The sequence below is a fragment of the Dermacentor albipictus genome, chromosome 8, assembly GCF_038994185.2.
Source record: "Dermacentor albipictus isolate Rhodes 1998 colony chromosome 8, USDA_Dalb.pri_finalv2, whole genome shotgun sequence".
Classification (NCBI taxonomy): Eukaryota; Metazoa; Arthropoda; class Arachnida; order Ixodida; family Ixodidae; genus Dermacentor; species Dermacentor albipictus.
In genome coordinates, this window is record NC_091828.1 from 21,283,258 (window position 1) to 21,302,209 (window position 18,952).

Consider the following 18,952-nt stretch of genomic DNA (forward strand, 5'->3'; position numbering starts at 1 on the left):
GGTACACTAAATGATCTATATCTGAAATCTGAGCGTGAACCCCTGCTAGGGGGTATCTTAAGTATGGTGGCGCTTAACAAATACGCGAGATTGATTTGTTTCTGCTGGGTCCCAAGCCATATTGGGATACCGGTAATGAAGCAGCTGATAGATGTGCATCAATGGTAGCGTACAAAAGCATAACAAGCACAACACTTGTAAAAGACAGTATCTGTGCTATTAGGAAGGCCTTGACGTTAGAATGGCAACACGAATGGGACCATTGTGCAGACAACAAACACGCTACATCTCACTAGACCCGTACTTGGTGAGGTTCGGGTCTAGTAACCATCATGAGTGGTTACCACCAGGAGTGTAGCCACCAGGAGTGGTTCATTGAAGTAGTTTTATTTGCTTATTTATTATTTACTTATTTATTACAATTATTTACTTGCAAAGGAAGACCCACTGACATGCGAGAAGTGCCACGAACTACTAACAGTTATGCATATTTTACAGACATGTACACATATTAACGCGATAGCGTTGAGGAGCTCGTGTCGCAGAAAAGCCGGTGTCGTCGGCATCGGTGTCGGCGTCGGTGTCGGCATCGGCGGCGTTGGCCGTGAGCGATAAAACCCAGCAGGCATTTCATGAATAAAAAACAACTTGCAAGATGGGCTGGGTGGGAATCGAACCAGGGTCTCCGGAGTGTGAGACGGAGGCGCTACCACTCAGCCACGAGTTCTTTTTTTTTTCTTTCATGGTATTTATTACAGTAGCAACAACCCGCTATTCACCAGTTGTGCATAGTCAGAGAATGGAGAGCACATTGACAGTCACTCAGAGAAAAGGCATCGTTCATACTGTGGGTAGAAATGTGGTTTCACTTTAGAAGGGTGGTAAGGATAGGCACCTCACCAAAATGGGGTACCACTCCGTCCAGCCACGAGTTCGATGCTTCAAAGCGGTACAAAAGCGCCTCTAGTGAATGCGGTGTTGCCTTAGAAACGAGCCGTTTCTAAGGCTCAGGCGTGCGTCGCCTGCTCAGGCGCACATTTCGTTGCCGCGCCGAACGCTGCGTTGCTCGACGCTCGCCGCGTCCGATGCGGGGCGCGTAGTCGCTGCGCCGTAGCCCATACTCTTACACCCCTTGGCGGGTCGACGGGAACGCTGTCGCGTTCCACTCTTGAAGGCGAAGCTTAAGCGTCCTCCAATTTTTGAAGTACGGATGAGAAACCGTTTGCGCAATTTATATAAAATGCGCATATGCTTACACCCTGCTTTAATTTTAGATTATCCGCTAGTCCCATTACCTGACGTGCGTAAATTTCTAGATGGCACTGGCTTTTTACACGAAATATAGATCCACACAACGTTTTTCTTTTTAAATTCAATTCTATAGCACATTGTGTTTGGTGCAGCGTAGCCTTCGCCGCTTTTCCGACGCTCAACAATATTTAACTAACATCAGTAGCCCATTTCATTTTATCTCAGCCGAGATGTGCCCTTCATAAAACTCGAGCAGCGGATTTTCTTTTCAGTTGACGAAAACAAAGTTTTGAGTGTGCTTATGTGTGACGCTATTTTCACTTGCATGTGCACTTTTATTGAATAACGCAGCCGACCCTTCACACTGTTCACCACCGAAAGATGAAGGCTTCGCAGATCCTTCCACTCATCTCAGCGGCTCTGTGTGCCCATGAGTTGAACACACCGAAGAAAGAAAGCAACCAAGGCGACTGCAATGTCACCTTACCCTGGACGGTGTCAAGAACTGTGTTCGGCGACATTTCGGACCCTGTTTTCGGCAGAGTGGTGGAGTGTCCTGCTGGTCTTCATGGCTGCTCGGAACAAATCGTGTCTTGCTCTCCGAGAACTTACGAAGTCACTTGCTCTTGCGCTTCCAACTGTAAAGTGTACGGTGACTGCTGCTGGAACGTTGCCATCCAGGGTGAGATCACTGGTACAACGAAGTCGTCGTCGTCTTGCGTGCAATTGCGTGCTTCCGGCTCCTCAATACAAGCTATTTACATGGTTGTTGGCTGCCCACCAACGTGGAATATGGACGATGTGAGAACTAAATGTGCAAGTGCCAATTTGATGAATGGCACATTCTACAGAATACCGGCGACCAGTGTCAACAACATAACTTACAGGTAAATCATGTCGCCCGCCAGCTCTCAAAAGCTTAAATATTATGTTTTGCCTGTTTTGTATATATTCAAACTTTTTCCAGTTGTATCTTCGGTCCAGGAAGTTAGCATCGTCTACCACCTAGTTAACAGCGACTGCCACCTATCCCTTAAGACATAAAATGCAGAAATTTGGAGAACAGGAGGTGAATGCGCCATAAAGTGTGTTGTTGTTTGCTTCTTCCGTTATTTGTTTGTTTTGCATCTTTCTTTAAATATTCATCAGCAGTTTGTATACTAAATAGCATTTTTAGCCATAATGCCTTCACCCAACAAACGCTTGGGGCATGAGTCCTTCTTAAAGTAAAAAAAAAACCTCACTAAAATAGCTACACTGTTGTTGAATATATTATTATATTCATATTTTCCATATTTCCAATATTCCCTGCTTTAAACTGTTAATCACGCCACGCTTGGCTGATCCTAATCAGTTTACTATTGGCATATAACACCGCTGCCTGCGAGGTACCTAGAAAGTTGGTCTGCTTTTAAATGAATTTTTTTATGCCGAAATTTGTTTTCAGCCTTTTGCACCATAGTTTTCAGAGCACTCTGGTGACACCTAGTGGCGAGCAACGCAGTCGACAGGGTAGTACAACTCACGGCTGAGCGCACTTAATTACCTTGTGACTATCAAGCACATAACCCAATTCTTGCGATAGGGAGCGCTGAAGTGATGCGGAAAGAAAGAGGCAGGAGAGGAAAGCCGCTGTTACCAGTCCCGTTTCCTTTTTTTTTTCCGTACCGTGTCTTCGCTCGCCGTTGCAAGCTATGTCGAACTAACTAGGCAAACAATGTACTGTCCTGAAGTATATAACCCAGCTGTGTCGCAATGTGGGATAGTACGCTGTCGCACTCTAATATGGCAGCTTCTATTGCCCGTATGTTGCCTAGGGAATTTATTGCCTTTATTCATCAAGTGACAGTACGCTGCTTGAGTTAAAAAAAAGCTGCATGCATTATATCAAAACATGGGCTGCAATGCAAAGCTGACACTTGTAACAACATATTAATAAATATAGAGAAAGTGCACATTAGCTATGCCAACACTGTGCATCTTGAGAAAGCTACACACTGGTATGTGCTGGTAAAGTCAAGTCCTTTTTAAACAGCCACAGTACTGTACTTACCGCCCAGAAGAAACAAACGATTGAAATCAAACACGTCCACCTTCACGGTTTACATTTAAATATGTGCCAAATTATTCATATTTTTTCTCAATCGTTTCAGAAATGCCTTCTGCGCACTCTGCAATGAAGACATCGTCGATGCCACCTTTTGGAGCGCATTTGTTCCTGGAGCCCACCGAAAAATCTCGGTGGCAGTACCGGATGCCGTATTGCAGAAGCCTGCCCTTCACCTGAGACCGTGCGCTCGACCAGTAGATGACGCATGCGCTAAAGACGTTCCAGAAAGCGTGTACTGGAAATGCAAGACGTATTATGCGCCGGTAGTGCAGGGAAATCATGAAGGCAGCAAAATCTACAAAAATGTATATTGCGCCATGTGCAACGGTGAAAAATTGGCCAGTTTGTCTTGCGCAGAAGTGATCCGCGTGAGCCGTACCAGAGTAAGAGTCTATAAGACAAGTTCACGGAAAAAAACATTCCTTAGAGGTGGTATGCCTAGTCTGGCGGCCATGTTCAGGCCAGTGCGGAGCTCGCCGGGCTGTTACGCTGAATATGAAGGGCAGTGCTACATCAAAATGCGTAGTCCAAAAGTGCACAGCGTAGCACCGAGCTCTGGGCGTGGGCTTGTTGGCAACGAGACTCGGACATTGGGAACGATCACCACAGCACAAAGAAATAAGGATGGAATTGAGCTGTACTACATTTACATGTATGTGACGGTTACCAGCATGTCGTTGTCCATATGCTGCATCGTTCTAAAAGTTGTCGTGTTTTGCGCTTACCGTGAAGCACGTAGTTTTTCGTCTAAGTGCGCGCTTTGCCTTTGTGCGACGCTTATGTTCACCCAGGTTATGTTTTTGGTCATCAACTTTTCTCAGCTCAGCGCAGAACAGTGTGTGGCACCTGCGGTGGTCATTCATTACGGTTTCCTTTCGACGATGACCTGGACGAGTGTGCTCTCATTCGATATTTGGAGGAGTTTAACTGCCCCGAAAGTTTGCTCATCACATGGACGGGATCTTCTGACTTACGGCTGCATTTCTTGGGGTTTGCCCCTGGCTGTCATTGCCGTGGCTGTTACCGTGGATCGAACTGCCCCTGACTCCCCATTGTCGCCCGCGTACGGCGTTCGAGCTTGCTGGATCGGCACCACCGGAGGCCACATTCTGTACTTTCTTGCACCCATGGCTGCATTGACGCTGTTTTGCGTCTTGCTGTACGTGAGAACGGTTTGTTACATACGTCGAACTTCGTCGAATGCGCGATCGCGCGAGAAGGGCAGCGGAATTCGCGCGAGTTTCCGAAACGATCACCCAACTTTGTTCCTGCGTCTTGCGATAATCATGGGTGCGACATGGGCCTTGGAATTTGTTGGATACTTCCTTGCCATTGTGGAAATCGACCTGGTTGTGAACGCTCTGGTGGGACTGGAAGGAGCGTACCTGTTCTTTGCATTCAGAGACTATCGATACCTTTGTGGGCCCGTGCGCAGGCAGGCCACGAGAAGCGTCTCCAACAGTCCACGAGCGACATCGCTCGCAAATACGTCTTCCACCAGAAAACGTTGAGTTGAGAAACGAAAGCTGGATTGTGAATGAAGTTCAGCGCTGCGTGACTCACGATTCTTGCGAGATACTATCAGCCACGCTGCGCAGTGAGAAAATTATTTCTGTTGGACAATACAAAATAACAGCGGCGAAATTATGCCGAAAAGAGTGTTCTACACATTCTTTTGTAGACAATTTGCATTAGCTGTTTTTCATTTTACACCTTAAAAGCGTACAATAGCGTATCATGTGCTGTATAGAATTATAATAAACTATGCCCACATTAAGCCAACGGATGATGAAGCCAAAAAAGCATAGCGGACACTAGTTGATTTTTTTTCTTTTTTGAAGTGTAAAACTGATGAAATAAAGGGAAATGCAAGAGAAATAAAAAAGCTGCTTGCTGCTGGCGAGAGCCAAGCCCACAAACTCGGCGTTACGCGTGCTTGAAGAGTTGTGCGGGCAATAACAGACCTTAATTCACTTCGTGTTCCTGTCGTGAGATGCTGCGACCAAGCGTATGCGACCGTGTTCCAGAATTTGTTTCGTGTGACATGAAGCTGCAAAGAGATAAACGTATTGTGCTTGAAAAAATTAAATATGCAACATGTATATTGAAGGTGCATGCCGGTTGCCCGTGCGAATTGAAATAAAACTAGATAAAGAAATGCGAACATTCGCAACGCTAGTATTGCGACATGTCAGTGCGTTACAAGAGACGTCGTAATGTTGGGCACGTGATTGCCGATTTGAGAACCAAAACCGTGGCCAGCCGTACTTCAGGTGGTAAATGGCGGCAATACTTTTAGAGGTGTCTCCACCCTAATGAAGCGCGTGAGCGCGTGAACGTAAGATGTCTCCCCACCCTTGCACTCGTCGCAGCGCCCGCTTCGGCGTTTGGCTGCCCGTCAAATCATGAAGCGTGAACACGGAGGCGGGTTGGCTTCGCTGCACGCAGGGCTTCATATATACATGTCAAACCTGCAGTGAGCATGTGTGGGCCATCGGCCGCACTTTGGAGCTCGAAACCGATGGTTTACGCTATGTCCCTTCTGTGAAAGGTCGCTGCAACCTTTGTACATCTCCCCCTGAATGCCAGGACGACAAGACCCCGCTTGTGAAGAATGCGAGTCTTTTTAACGCTAAGCCACTGCTAGGGGAAAATGGTGGAGTCTCTCCTAAACGGTACCAGAAATGCCGCCATAACTATGCCAACGACCACTTGGCCAGCGGCGATTTCTCCGTAGTGAGCCGCTTCGGCACAGGCTTTAGTCTAGACCTCAGACTGTCAATAAAGTCAAATGCTTTTAGGATCTGATTACATGCGCCATTATAAATGGCCCGTGGTAGCATGAGCAATTCTACAGTTTACCGCTTCTATTCTTGCAATAGCAATTTTATTAACATATTCCAGGTGAATTTTCGCCGTCGCTACGATGTTCCATATGATGTCTTCGTGCGATAAGATTTTATCGCGCCCGCCGCGCCACGTGTCTTTAGGACGGAAAGCGCGCAAAATGTAAGCCGAGGAGAATGGTGGCTTGATCTGCCCCATTTTCAAGCGCACCCAATGTTGGAGGTCACGAAATCATGCACGCGCTAGGATAAGGCGGGGAGTGGGGCGTGAGCACGTGGTAACGCAGTCAAGGGTGCGCGAGGAGTGCTGGCTGGTGTGCACGAGCCTCTAGCCCGACCGCGGCGTCGCATCGCTGTCCGCGGGGCTGAACGCATACGCCGTCCACGCGCCGTATCTTGCAAAGTAGTGTGCGGCAGGTGCAAAGTTTGACGAGCCCAGGTGACTGATGCCTCCGTAACGCGATGAGCAGCGCGAAGCGCTTTCTCTCTACTGCCAGCACTCTTCGTAACGCCAGCGTTGCGGCAACCAGCAAGTGTTCGTTTTCATTGTGTGAGATATGCTCGCATGACTGCTTACAATGCTTATCAATTTAATTAGTAAGGAAATGTTGGCTGACATTCTTATGGCAGCGAATACTGCAAATGTTACTTCGTATTTTGCATTATTGTTGCATTAGTAAAGTAGGGTGTGCATCCTATCGCACAAACACATTTCTACACTTTTTCATACCGAACACCTCACGTGACTGGAACCACCTTGGTGCCAATCTTGTTTCTATCGCGGATGATGCTTTCTTATGACAATCCTTATTTTCATTTTTTCATTGTAACTGTGCCATATAGCGAGTCATCTTGTTTGTATCACGCAGTTTGTTTTGCAGTTATTTCTTGTATTCTGCCTTAATAGCTTTTGAGTTACTGTTTCTTTTGTTGAACTTTATATAACTTACCATTCCTTTGTAATCACTCCCTTCTACAATGCATTTGTGTTTGACAGGCAGACAAAGAACTTTAATTACAAGGTCCTCAGAAGCTTTGCCCTAGGGCAGAACTGCGGGCCGCTGCCACGTGGGGACTGGTAGGCTGAGCCTAACCGCCTCATCGTGGGCTCTAAGTTTGAGAGTATTTGGCATAGGTAAATAAATAAAAAGCTTTGCTATCGCTGTGAATACTTCGATCTTTTGGCGAAACTGCGACTTCTATTTTAGAGCGCAGTTCTTAGGCACCCATTTCTGCGGCGAGCGTCGGCGTCCCTCGTGACCTAACGCTTTAATTCCAACCCCAAAAAATCTGAAACGGGAAGAGCAGCCAGCGCACACGGCCACTCCAAATGTGACACCGCAAAGAGTAACCGCGCAGCCTACCACACCACAAAGAGCCATACCGGACCAATATGCCCCTCCCCGAAAGGTAGAGTGGATGCAGTAGTAGCAAAATGCCATTCAGAGGCTCCAAACATCTATACAGCCGCCCAACCAGCACATTTCGCAGGATAGAGGCGGTTCTTCTTCGCCGAGCCCAGACCGGCCAGCTTCTGTCACCAGCAAGGCTACACCTCATCAACCCGCACTCATACCCGAGCCCTAAGTGTCCGGCATGCCCGGCCAGAGGTACGGCCGAGCGTCTTCTGTGGAGCTGCTCTGCCTTTGACACGGTCCGAGAAAGGACACTACGCTCCCTGGGCGGGAACCGACCTGGCACCCTGCAGGAGTGGCTCAACCCGCCATCGCACATCGGGCTCAAGGGCTCAGTTCAGCTTTGGAGTGCTTTTTTTGGACTTTTTCAGGGACAAGGAAGGGCCTGGCTGCCTCTTTGCAGAGCCGACCTTGGGACCACTCCACCTCGAAGAAGAAGAGAGCACCGGTCCCCCTCCCCCTCCCCCATAGGGCACCCCCTTTCTGCCGCAAGACTTGGCCTATTAAACGCAGAAATAAAGACGTAATAAAAAACTTCTATACATGCTACTATGCAACAACTCACAGCTATAAAACTGCCAAAGGCACAACAAAAATAATTTGCAGCTCAACAAAAGCAATCTAACACTCAGATGGCGGAACGCATTGCGAGACTATAGGAATACATACTAGCCCCTGGAAGCTCGAAAAACGAGCGCGCCAGGCAAGCATCTTACCATACCCCACCAGACTTCCTGACTCATCTGAACCCCTCCTAAATGCAGGCATTATCCCTCCTTGACAACCAAAATAGCTCTTGCTCAACATCTATGCAGTAAGCTCGGGGGCCCCCAAGTGAAACCACGGTGTGACAGGGGAATCGCAGGGGCTATAAGAACAAGTACGGGTCATTGACACAGTATATCTGTTGTCACTTATCTCGAAGCCGTGCGGATGTTGGGAGAGATGGAGTCGGGAGACGCAGGCGTGCACAGCAAAGAGATTTTACTCAAAACAAAGCCAAAATAAAACACACTCCAAACTCAGTTAACTCCACACAACACTCTTAAGGAATGCAACGCCATAAAGAGCAATCGACACCTTTGTCGCCCACTTAATGGTGACTATGTCCTAATTGCCGGCCACGCCAGTCCTTAGCCCGTTCTGCGCGAAAGTCCGGCAACCCTGGCCTATGGCTCCGCGCTAACAAAAAGGAACGCTCTCACAAAGTTATGTGGTCGCACGTATCTCAAAGTCCGATGCGCGTCAGCTCTTGGTCCTAGTCAGTGCTGCCGCCGACTCCGCAAGCTTTGCTGTCTTGGTATCGGCCGGCCAGCTCGTCCGTCTCGGATGTCGGTGTCCCGAACTCTGTCGGTGACGTGGCATTCCGGCCTCGCTGGCTAGGCCTAACTTCGGCTTCCTCCGCTACCTCTCCGAGTGCCGACGAGACGCCCCGGGGACTACCGTCCGTGCTGGTCTGCCTCCGAAGGGGGATCCAATTCCTGGAGTGCCCGCACCGCCGTGAGAGGTCCAAGGAGCCTCGCTCGAACTTCGCCGAGATCGACGGCCGCACCCTGGGTTGCCAGCGTCACGGACTTGGCCGAACCTTCATGGCTCCCATCGCCAGTACGATGCCGACGCTCCAACCTTCTTGGCCCGGAGCCACGTTGATAATGCCAGCTCAGAGCCGCTTCTCTCCCGATCACAGCTCAGGTCACGCGCCTCGAGGGCTCGTGCCGTTCGGACGTGTCCGCGCACATCGTCCTCTTCCTTCCTTCCTCGCCACATGCCTCTTACATGTGACATCTGTACGTCAACAAGAACACCTGAACTGAACACACTGAAGCGATGAACACTCACGTCCCTCTAGCCGTATGCGTCACGTATGGTACCGATACGGGTGACAGCCTTCACACCCTAGACAGTAAGAAGCTAGTGGCAGTCCAACACCATCTGCAAGAATCCGAACCACTTGCAACTTCGCTGAAAATTATTCCGCAAGTAACGAAGAAGTGTTCCCGTTGAGCACGTAGACTTATAAAGTAGAATAAAACTTGCATGGCACCAAAGACAGATAGGTGCTATTGTGACACAAGACATCTTCAAAGCATACGACAGTGTAGAATATGTAATTTTATCGGATATATTGCGAAGTCTAGAGTTTGCAAATTACCTTGAATACTGGATATGTGAATTTTTAAATCGGAGGAAATTCTACTGCTCTGTAAGGGGCTTTTCTCAATCAATCGTGAGGTGTTCCTCAAGAAGCTGTCACTTCTCCATTATTATTTAACATTCTAATGTGTTCCATTCCTCGGCATCCAGATGTACAAACATATGTATACGCAGACGATATTGCCACGTGCCTTTCGGGCTATGCATCTGTGTCGGTGGTGTTCGAATGATGGATGTTAAAGCGTGTGAGCACTCGCACAAACCTACCGCGATAGCCTCGTATCTACGACGGGCCCATCGTATCAGGCAGGCAACTCGCGCTATCTCTCGCGATAGTTCTACGCCCGTTCCTTCACAGCCTTTAAATACTGCCCGCAGATAGGGGATGCTCGTTCTTTGACGATTGCTGTCCATGCTCGCATATGTTGCTGCGATTGGGCTAGTTGCTTTTGGTTATGTGGGGGCACAAGTTCGCCTCAATAAATGGTTGTCTTGCTGTGCGCTCGTCTTCTCTAATTACCGGTGTGCAGCACCACTCGCGACAATATTGCTTCCTATGCATGAGACAGCGATAATCACTCCCTGTATTATCGACTACTGAACTATCTCTACGCCATAGTAAGCTGGTTAAACAAGATTCGCCTTTCACTTAACGTGAGAAAATGCTCGATATTGGTTTTCGTTAATATATCGCTATCCTACCATATAGAGACTATACCTCAAGTGTAGTCAGTGAAGTACTTAGGTGTAGTGTATGACGGCCCCATCAGTTGGCTTGGCCATATTGACCATACAGTTAAAAAAGGAGTGAGAGCAGTTGGTATGCTACGTAAGCTATGCAACAGTCGGTCGGGGATGCAGAGAGACCCACTACTAATGACTCACAAAATGTACGTGCGGCCCATTTTAGAATTTGGATGTGTGCTCTTTTCTAGTGTGCCAGCTTATAAATTACGCCCCCTTGTTCTGATTGAGCGGGAAGCCCTGCGATTATGCTGCGGATTACCAAAATTTGTGGTCAGGTTGCCCTAATTTTATGCAGATTTCGGTTACTGACGGTGCAAACATTCTTAAATATGTACGAATCCCCTGTTAGAAGACTGGAAAACATACTCATTTCCCAGCCTGCTATATATTTCGGAGTACACTGGCCCCGGTTTCATACACCACAGGTGGTCCTTGTACAAACATTGATTAAACCCTTAAATGTACGTACGTATTAGGAAGTTTGTGATGTGCGAGAGAGTCTACAAATCATCTATGAGGACATCTACCCTAACAATGCAAAATTTCTCTCTCAAATTATATTAAATGGACTGTTGCAAGGTCATTTATTGAGTTTAGGTGTAAATATGGTCATCGCAACAGACGTCTCACAGTGTGTAGAAAAATCTGGAGTTGGCATTTTCGCTCATGTTCTAGAGTGGACATTCTTAATTAGGATTCCGGACTACTTATCTGTATTTCTGGCTGAATTTCTAGCTGTAGTGTTACAATTACGTAAGCTAAATTAATCAATATCGACAGCAGTGATAATAACGGATTCTTTATCTCTATGTACCGCGCTCACAACAAATAGCTAGCCTTTTACGTATATTAATTTTCTAGTGTCTGACCAGATAAATTTAATTAGCTTATTTTGGGTGCCTGGTCTTAGGGGATTATACGTGAACGGGATGGCTGGCAGTCTCGCGAGAGCGGCCCTCAATGTCGCTGTACTATCTTTACTTCCGGCATCAGCTTACCTAACTACTACTAGATACAGGAGATATGCAATTGCTCTAGGCTTTTTGAATCCAGAGATAGCAAGGTTTTCAGATTACCGACACTTCCTATTTCCTCGGCACAAAAATCCCTTTAACACCAGAAAAACTGAAGTAACTTTTACCCTGTTACGCCGTCGAACACCATTGCCAAACTTTTATCGTCACAGGGATGGTCTGGCACCTTCCCCTCTGTGCCCTTTCTGTGCAGTAGATGAAACCATCGATCATCCTTTTCTTATTCTGCCAGCGTTTTTCCGCTTTAAGGGAAAATATTATAAAACCAACGTTCACGCAACTTGGTTTAAATTTTTCCTTTTTCAGTATCTTTCTCTAGGAACCTCCTCTCTTGGCAACTACTCCATGGATGCCTGCACAGTCGTGGAGGAATTCATAGTTGTTTCAAGACGTTTTTCTTAAGTTCTTCTAGCATTATTTTCATCCGTTTCCACTTGACCAGCTTTTGTACTACCAAGATCTTCCTAATACTACGCAAATCTTGGCCAATCGCCCGAAGTGGGTACCCGCCACCAAAGAAGGCTACCCAATCCAATCCAAGCATCTATTGCAGATCGGAGATGCAGCAAATGCTCCTCAAGCAGGTTTGGAGCAACCCACACAGGCAGCGGGCAAAAATCCGCTGCTAATAGTGGGCGACTTCAACGCTGCCCAAACCTTGGGTTTACACGTATACCGACTCCAGGCGAACCTGCTTCCTAAGTTTATTGAGGACATGGACCTCACACCCGTCACTGATCCAAGGAATAGCACGATGCTCGGCAGAAGTGTTACAAGAGATACCAACCCCAATCTAACTATCGCCAGGAACATCCCCCAAGCTAGCTGGACCATTCTGAAGGAGTACCTAGGCAGCGACCACGCGGCCTAGGTACTCCTAGGCAGCGAGTGGCGGTAGGGACATTCCCAAGGCGGACACTGGGTTCTGTGATGGAGCGAGCAAAAGAAAAGCTCGCGGAAAATGCCCACGTGCGCAACCTTGTCATAGTAGCTGGTGGGCTAAATGACGTCCTGAACAATAAAGGGGCAGGACTAGCCCAGCGCTTGGCGAAGGGGGTGGACGACTTGCGCGAACTATCCCCTGGGGTGCAGATCGTGGTGTGCACGGTGCCGGAGGTGCATGCACATGATAGTCACGTACAAAGAGCCGTAGTTGCTGCTAATGAGACGATATGGAAAATAAGCCGAGAGAAAGGCTTCGAGGTTGTCGACTTAAACAGGGAAGTGAGAAGTGCGGTGGTTTTAAACGAGACGGGATCCACTTCAATTACAGTCTGGCACGAGAAGTGGCAGGCATATTCCAATGGCTCCTGAGAGGCCACCATTGGAATCTGAACCTGGCAACGTTTAACGTTATCTAGTGAGGCGAGTCTAGCAGTGCTATTGGAGGAATTAGAGGGCAGTAAATGGGATACAATAGGGCTCAGCGAAGTTAGGAGGCCAAAAGAAGCTTATACAGTGCTAAAACGTGGGAACGTCCTGTGCTACCGAGGCTTAGCGGAGAGACGAGAACTAGGAGTCGGATTCCTGATTAATAAGAATATAACTCGTAACATACAGGAATTCTATAGCATTAACGAGAGGGTGGCAGGTCTTGTTGTGAAACTTAATAAGAGGTACAAAATGAAGGTCGTGCAGGTGTACGCCCCCACATCCAGTCGTGATGACCAGGAAGTCGAAAGCTTCTATGAAGACGTGGAATCGGCGATGGGTAGAGTGAAAACAAAATACACTATACTGATGGGTGACTTCAATGCCAAGGTAGGAAAGAAGCAGGCTGGAGACAAGTCAGTGGGGGAATATGGCATAGGCACTAGGAACAGCAGGGGAGAGTTATTAGTACGGTTTGCGGAACAGAATAATATGCGGATCATGAATACCTTCTTCCGCAAGCGGGATAGCCGAAAGTGGACATGGAGGAGCCCGAACGGCGAGACTAGAAATGAAATAGACCTCATACTCTGCGCTAACTCTGGCATTATACAAGATGTGGACATGCTCAGCAAGGTGCGCTGCAGTGACCATAGGATGGTAAGAACTCGAACTAGCCTAGATCAGAGGAGGGAAAGGAAGAAACTGGTACATAAGAAGCCGATCAATAAGTTAGCGGTAAGAGGGAAAACAGAGGAATTCCAGATCAAGCTACAGAACAGGTATTCGGCTTTAAGGCTTTAACTCAGAAAGAGGACCTTAGTGTTGAAGCAATGAGCGACAGCCTTGTGGGCATCATTAAGGAGTGTGCAATAGAAGTCGGTGGTAACTCCGTTAGGCAGGATACCAGTAAGCTATCGCAGGAGACGAGAGATCTGATCAAGAAACGCCAATGTATGAAAGCGTCTAACCCTACAGCTAGAATAGAACTGGCAGAACTTTCGAAGGTAATCAACAAGCGTAAGACAGCTGACATAAGGAAGTATAATATGGATAGAATTGAACATGCTCTCAGGAATGGAGGAAGCCTAAAAGCAGTGAAGAAGAAACTAGGAATTCGCAAGAATCAGATGTATGCGTTGAGAGACAAAGCCGGCAATATCATTACTAATATGGATGAGATAGTTCAAGTGGCTGAGGAGTTCTATAGAGATTTATACAGTACCAGTGGAACCCACGACGATAATGGAAGAGAGAATAGTCTAGAGGAATTCGAAATCCCACAAGTAACGCCGGTAGAAGTAAAGAAAGTCTTGGGAGCTATGCAAAGGGGGAAGGCAGCTGGGGAGAATCAGGTAACAGCAGATTTGTTGAAGGATGGTGGGCAGATTGTTCTAGAGAAACTGGCCACCCTGTATACGCATGCCTCATGACCTCGAGCGTACCGGAATCTTGGAAGAACGCTAACATAATCCTAATCCATAAGAAAGGGGACGCCAAAGACATAAAAAATAATAGACTGATCAGCTTACTGTCTGTTGCCTACAAACTATTTACTAAGGTAATCGCAAATAGAATCAGGAACACCTTAGACTCCTGTCAAGCAAAGGATCAGGCAGGATTCCGTAAAGGCTACTCAACAATAGACCATATTCACACTGTCAATCAGGTGATAGAGAAATCTGCGGAATATAACCAACCCTTATACATAGCTTTCATTGATTACGAGAAAGCGTTTGTTTCAGTCGAAACCTCAGCAGTCATGGAGGCATTACGGAATCAGGGTGTAGACAAGCCGTATGTAAAAATACTGAAAGATATCTATAGCGGCTTCATAGCCACCGTAGTCCTCCATAAAGAAAGCAACAAAATCCCAATGAAGAAAGGCGTCAGGCAGGGAGATACGATCTCCCCAATTCTATTCACAGCTTGTTTACAGGAGGTATTCCGAGGCCTGGATTGGGAAGAATTGGGGATAAGAGTTAATGGAGAATGCCTTAGTAACTTGCGATTCGCTGATGATATTGCCTTGCTTAGTAACTCAGGAGACAAATTGCAATGCATGCTCACTGACCTGGAGAGGCAAAGCAGAAGGGTGGGTCTAAAAATTAATCTGCGGAAAACTAAAGTAATGTTTAACAGTCTCGGAAGAGAACAGCAGTTTACGATAGGTAGCGAGGCACTGGAAGGGGGTAAGGGAATACATCTACTTGGGGTAGGTAGTGACCGCGGATCCGGATCATGAGACTGAAATAATCAGAATAAGAATGGGCTAGGGTGCATTTGGCAGGCATTCTCAGATCATGAACAGCAGGTTGCCATTATCCCTCAAGAGAAAAGTTTATAACAGCTGTGTCTTACCAGTACTCACCTACGGGGCAGAAACCTGGAGGCTTACGAAAAGGGTTCTACTTAAATTGAGGACGACGCAACGAGCTATGGAGAGAAGGATGATGGGTGTAACGTTAAGGGATAAGAAAAGAGCAGATTGGGTGAGGGAACAAACGCGAGTTAATGACATCTTAGTTGAAATCAAGAAAAAGAAATGGGCGTGGGCAGGACATGTAATGAGGAGGGAAGATACCCGATGGTCATTAAGGGTTACGGACTGGATTCCAAGGGAAAGGAAGCGTAGTAGGGGGCGGCAGAAAGTTAGGTGGGCGGATGAGATTAACAAGTTTGCAGGGACGACATGGCCACAATTAGTACATGACTGGGGTAGTTGGAGAAGTATGGAAGAGGCCTTTGCCCTGCAGTGGGCGTAACCAGGCTGATTATGATGATGGGATGTCAAGAAGGTAGCTGGAAGAGACTGGTTTATGGGCTTTATTGACCGCCATCCAGAGCTATCGTTTCAATCGCCGGAAGCGATCAGTCTAGGTAGGGCAGCAAGCTTCAACGAGAACAACATCGATGCTTTCCTTTCAAATCTGAAAGGCTTCTACGATCGATACAAGCTAACTCCGGGCCGCATCTACAATAGTGACGAAACGGGCTTTACAAATGCGCACAATCCACCAAAGGTAGCAGCACTTGGTGAAAGCAAACTGGTCAAGTCACATCAGCAGATCGCGCGAATTGGTTGACCGTTTTGTGCACTGTCAATGGCATGGGAAACGCTCTGCCCCCAATGTTAATTTTTCCATGGGTGAGATCTAAAGTTTTTTTTGTTTTTCTGAAAGACGCCCCAGCCGGAAGTCTTGGTTTGGCAAACAAGTCGGGATGAATGTCCGGCGAACTGTTTTTACTGGCATTAGAGCACATTGTGAGACATACAAAGTGCTCGAAGGAAGCGCCCATTCTACTGACACTTGGCAATCATGAAAGCCATGTCAGCATCAGCACCACCAACAATGCCAAAGAGAGGGGTTTAATCCTGCGTACCTTTCCTCCATACTGAATCCACCGCCTGCAGCCACTTGGGGTCCATGTATGGACCATTCAAATGTCGGTACAGCGCTGCTTGCAATGATTGGCTCATAAATAGCTCAGGGAAGGCTATCTCCATCTACAATGTTTAAGAACTAGTGGGAACCGCCTACGTATTAACGGCGACACAAAAAAAACATAATCTCGGGCTTTCATAAAACGGGCATTTGGCATTTCAATATTGAATCCTTCACTTCGGATTACTGCTCGATGTCATCAGCTACTGACCGACCTGTAACATTCCCAGGTGGAGAGGTGTCACGGCGGGCAGCCATCGTCATCAGTGAAACAAACAACTCAAGTCTTCTGAAAAATGTTTCGAGCTCTGAGACAAACATCGACAGAGCTCGAAAAGTCCCTACAGATGTCATCACGCGCACCGTCGCTAAAGCAGCCTCGTTGTCAACGGCATCTTCAAGCCGAATAGTTCCAAGCGATCTTAGGCTCTACCCTAAGGCTGCACCACGTAAGACAGGGGAAAAAGGAAGGAAGAAAGGTAGGACAAAAGTCCTTACAGATACACTAGAGAAGCATGCGGTTGAACAAGAAGCTGCACAGAGGTTTTCACGACAGAGCCTGAAAAAGAGAGCGCTTAATACAGCCGCCACTACCCGTCTCAAAAAGAAACGGCGACTTCTGAAGGATTTCAGTTCTTCAAGCAGAGACTGTTGCCCTCGCATTCGATGATTCTGAAAATGACATGTCATATTTCGATAATGAGAGGCAGAAAATTACTGAAGCCGATTGGCCGAACGAAGCTGTCCGAGGGACAAATGGTGACTTTGTTCTTATCAGGCTTAGCAAAAAAAAAAAATCTGACGTCTATTACGCGGGTAAAGTCCAGAGCAGTGACAACATTGACGTGTGTGTCCGCTTCCTACGAGAGAAAGAAGAGAGCTCAAAATTTTACTTTCCTCCTCATAAAGATATAGGAACTGTACCAGTCACGGACATAGTGATGAAGCTGCCAGTTCCAAAAACTATCGGGGGAACAAAGCGCCTGCAATATTGCATCAAGTTTGATGTTGACCTATCGGCTTATAATGTTCGCTGAAGACGTTGGAACCAACGCGTTACAGATGTCCCATTCCTTCCAAATGATGTCCCACTCCACCTAAAGGGAGAGGTTGAATGGCACAGATTTTAGCTGTTAGAGACTATTTTTAAAGCTGCGCCAGAAGTGGTAACCAGTGCCCGATCCTCGGAATTCGTGCAGCATGTTTCGACTTGTACTGTAATGTATCAAAGATATGGTTGCGTTCAAAATAAACAAAACTAAAAATATATTTGCGAAAAGTGTCCCATTCCCCCCGACTCTCCCCTAAGTACACCTGAGTGACGCCATGGCTTCTACCAAACGCTTGTGCGCATGAATGAAGAAAAATTTTGGCTCCACATTTTTGTATCGCGCAAACCATGCAGAATACCCATTGTCCATGATCTGCAGCACCGCCGTAATTTTGGCGACTCGGCGGAACGTTGTCGCCCGTCATAAGGCGGCCTTGGTTGTACTTTCACTTGCCACTAAGAAGGCGTTCGTCAATTCGCACGATATAAATTTCCGGGGTCACCAACAGGAGGGCGCGCCGGCAGATCGTCCTGCACGATCTCACGAGCGTAGTTCCTCCAGTCGGTGATGGCGTGCTCCGACAAAGTAAACAAGTCTCCGGTCATCTTCAACAGCCACGCGTCTATGCTTTGGCTCACGCAGTACGTGAGCCAAATTACTTGTCGCCTGGAGAAGTGGACGTTCGGACGGCCGAGGCATTCGGCGATGGTGAAGTAACTTCCTTCACCTCTCTGCCTGTGCAGTGCACCACTACCGTGTAATTGCGACAACTGCTTTCAGCACCTATTGCACCAGAAGGCATCCCGGCGTCCATTCTGAATATTCCTATATAATGTTACGACTTCGCCTTCGCAGGTTGGTTGGTCCGGCTTGAACCCCAGGTCGTTGCAGGTGCCCCGGTGCTCCGATGACGCCACCAGACGCGACCTGGCACTGGAGCGCGGTGGGAGCACAGCGCTTGAAGCCGAATCGTTGAACATGGGTCTTCGGCATGGTCTGCGCGACCACAGGGGAGCTGAAACTTTTCGAGGTAGACCGATGAGACGCGGCGACGCACCATTATTGCAGCCAATGTTCAACCGGGGACCACTATTCACAGTGACGAATGGGCCGCATACAACTGTATCCCAAATTTAGTGGATGCTACTGGAGCGAGCCTCGGTCTGCACTGAGAGACAGTAAACCACAGCGTGAACTTTGTGGACCCAATCACGGGCGCTGACACGCAAAATATAGCAAGTTATTGGCAAAAAGTGAAGTGCCACCTCCTCACCGCAGGGTACAGGGTAACTCTGCTGCATGGGACCCTTTTACTCAGGCAAACGCAGAAAATCTAAAAACTTCAACGATTAGCGGTCGGCTACGTTTACAAACGTTTCTAACGTCTTGACTCACGTCAGTCACAGGCACCGACTGCCCCCCCCCCCCACACACACACACACCTACAGTGTCATTACCAGAGCTTTGTCACCAACATAATTTGAGGTTTCCTTTGACTTTCCTCGACCTTGTCACTTGAAATTTTA

The 18,952-nt window shown here is 47.6% G+C and overlaps 1 pseudogene; it reads left to right on the top strand.

Annotated features, from left to right (window-relative positions):
- Positions 1–16,154: 16,154 nt before the first annotated feature.
- On the top strand, positions 16,155–17,411 carry LOC139049033 (uncharacterized; annotated as a pseudogene).
- Positions 17,412–18,952: the final 1,541 nt, after the last annotated feature.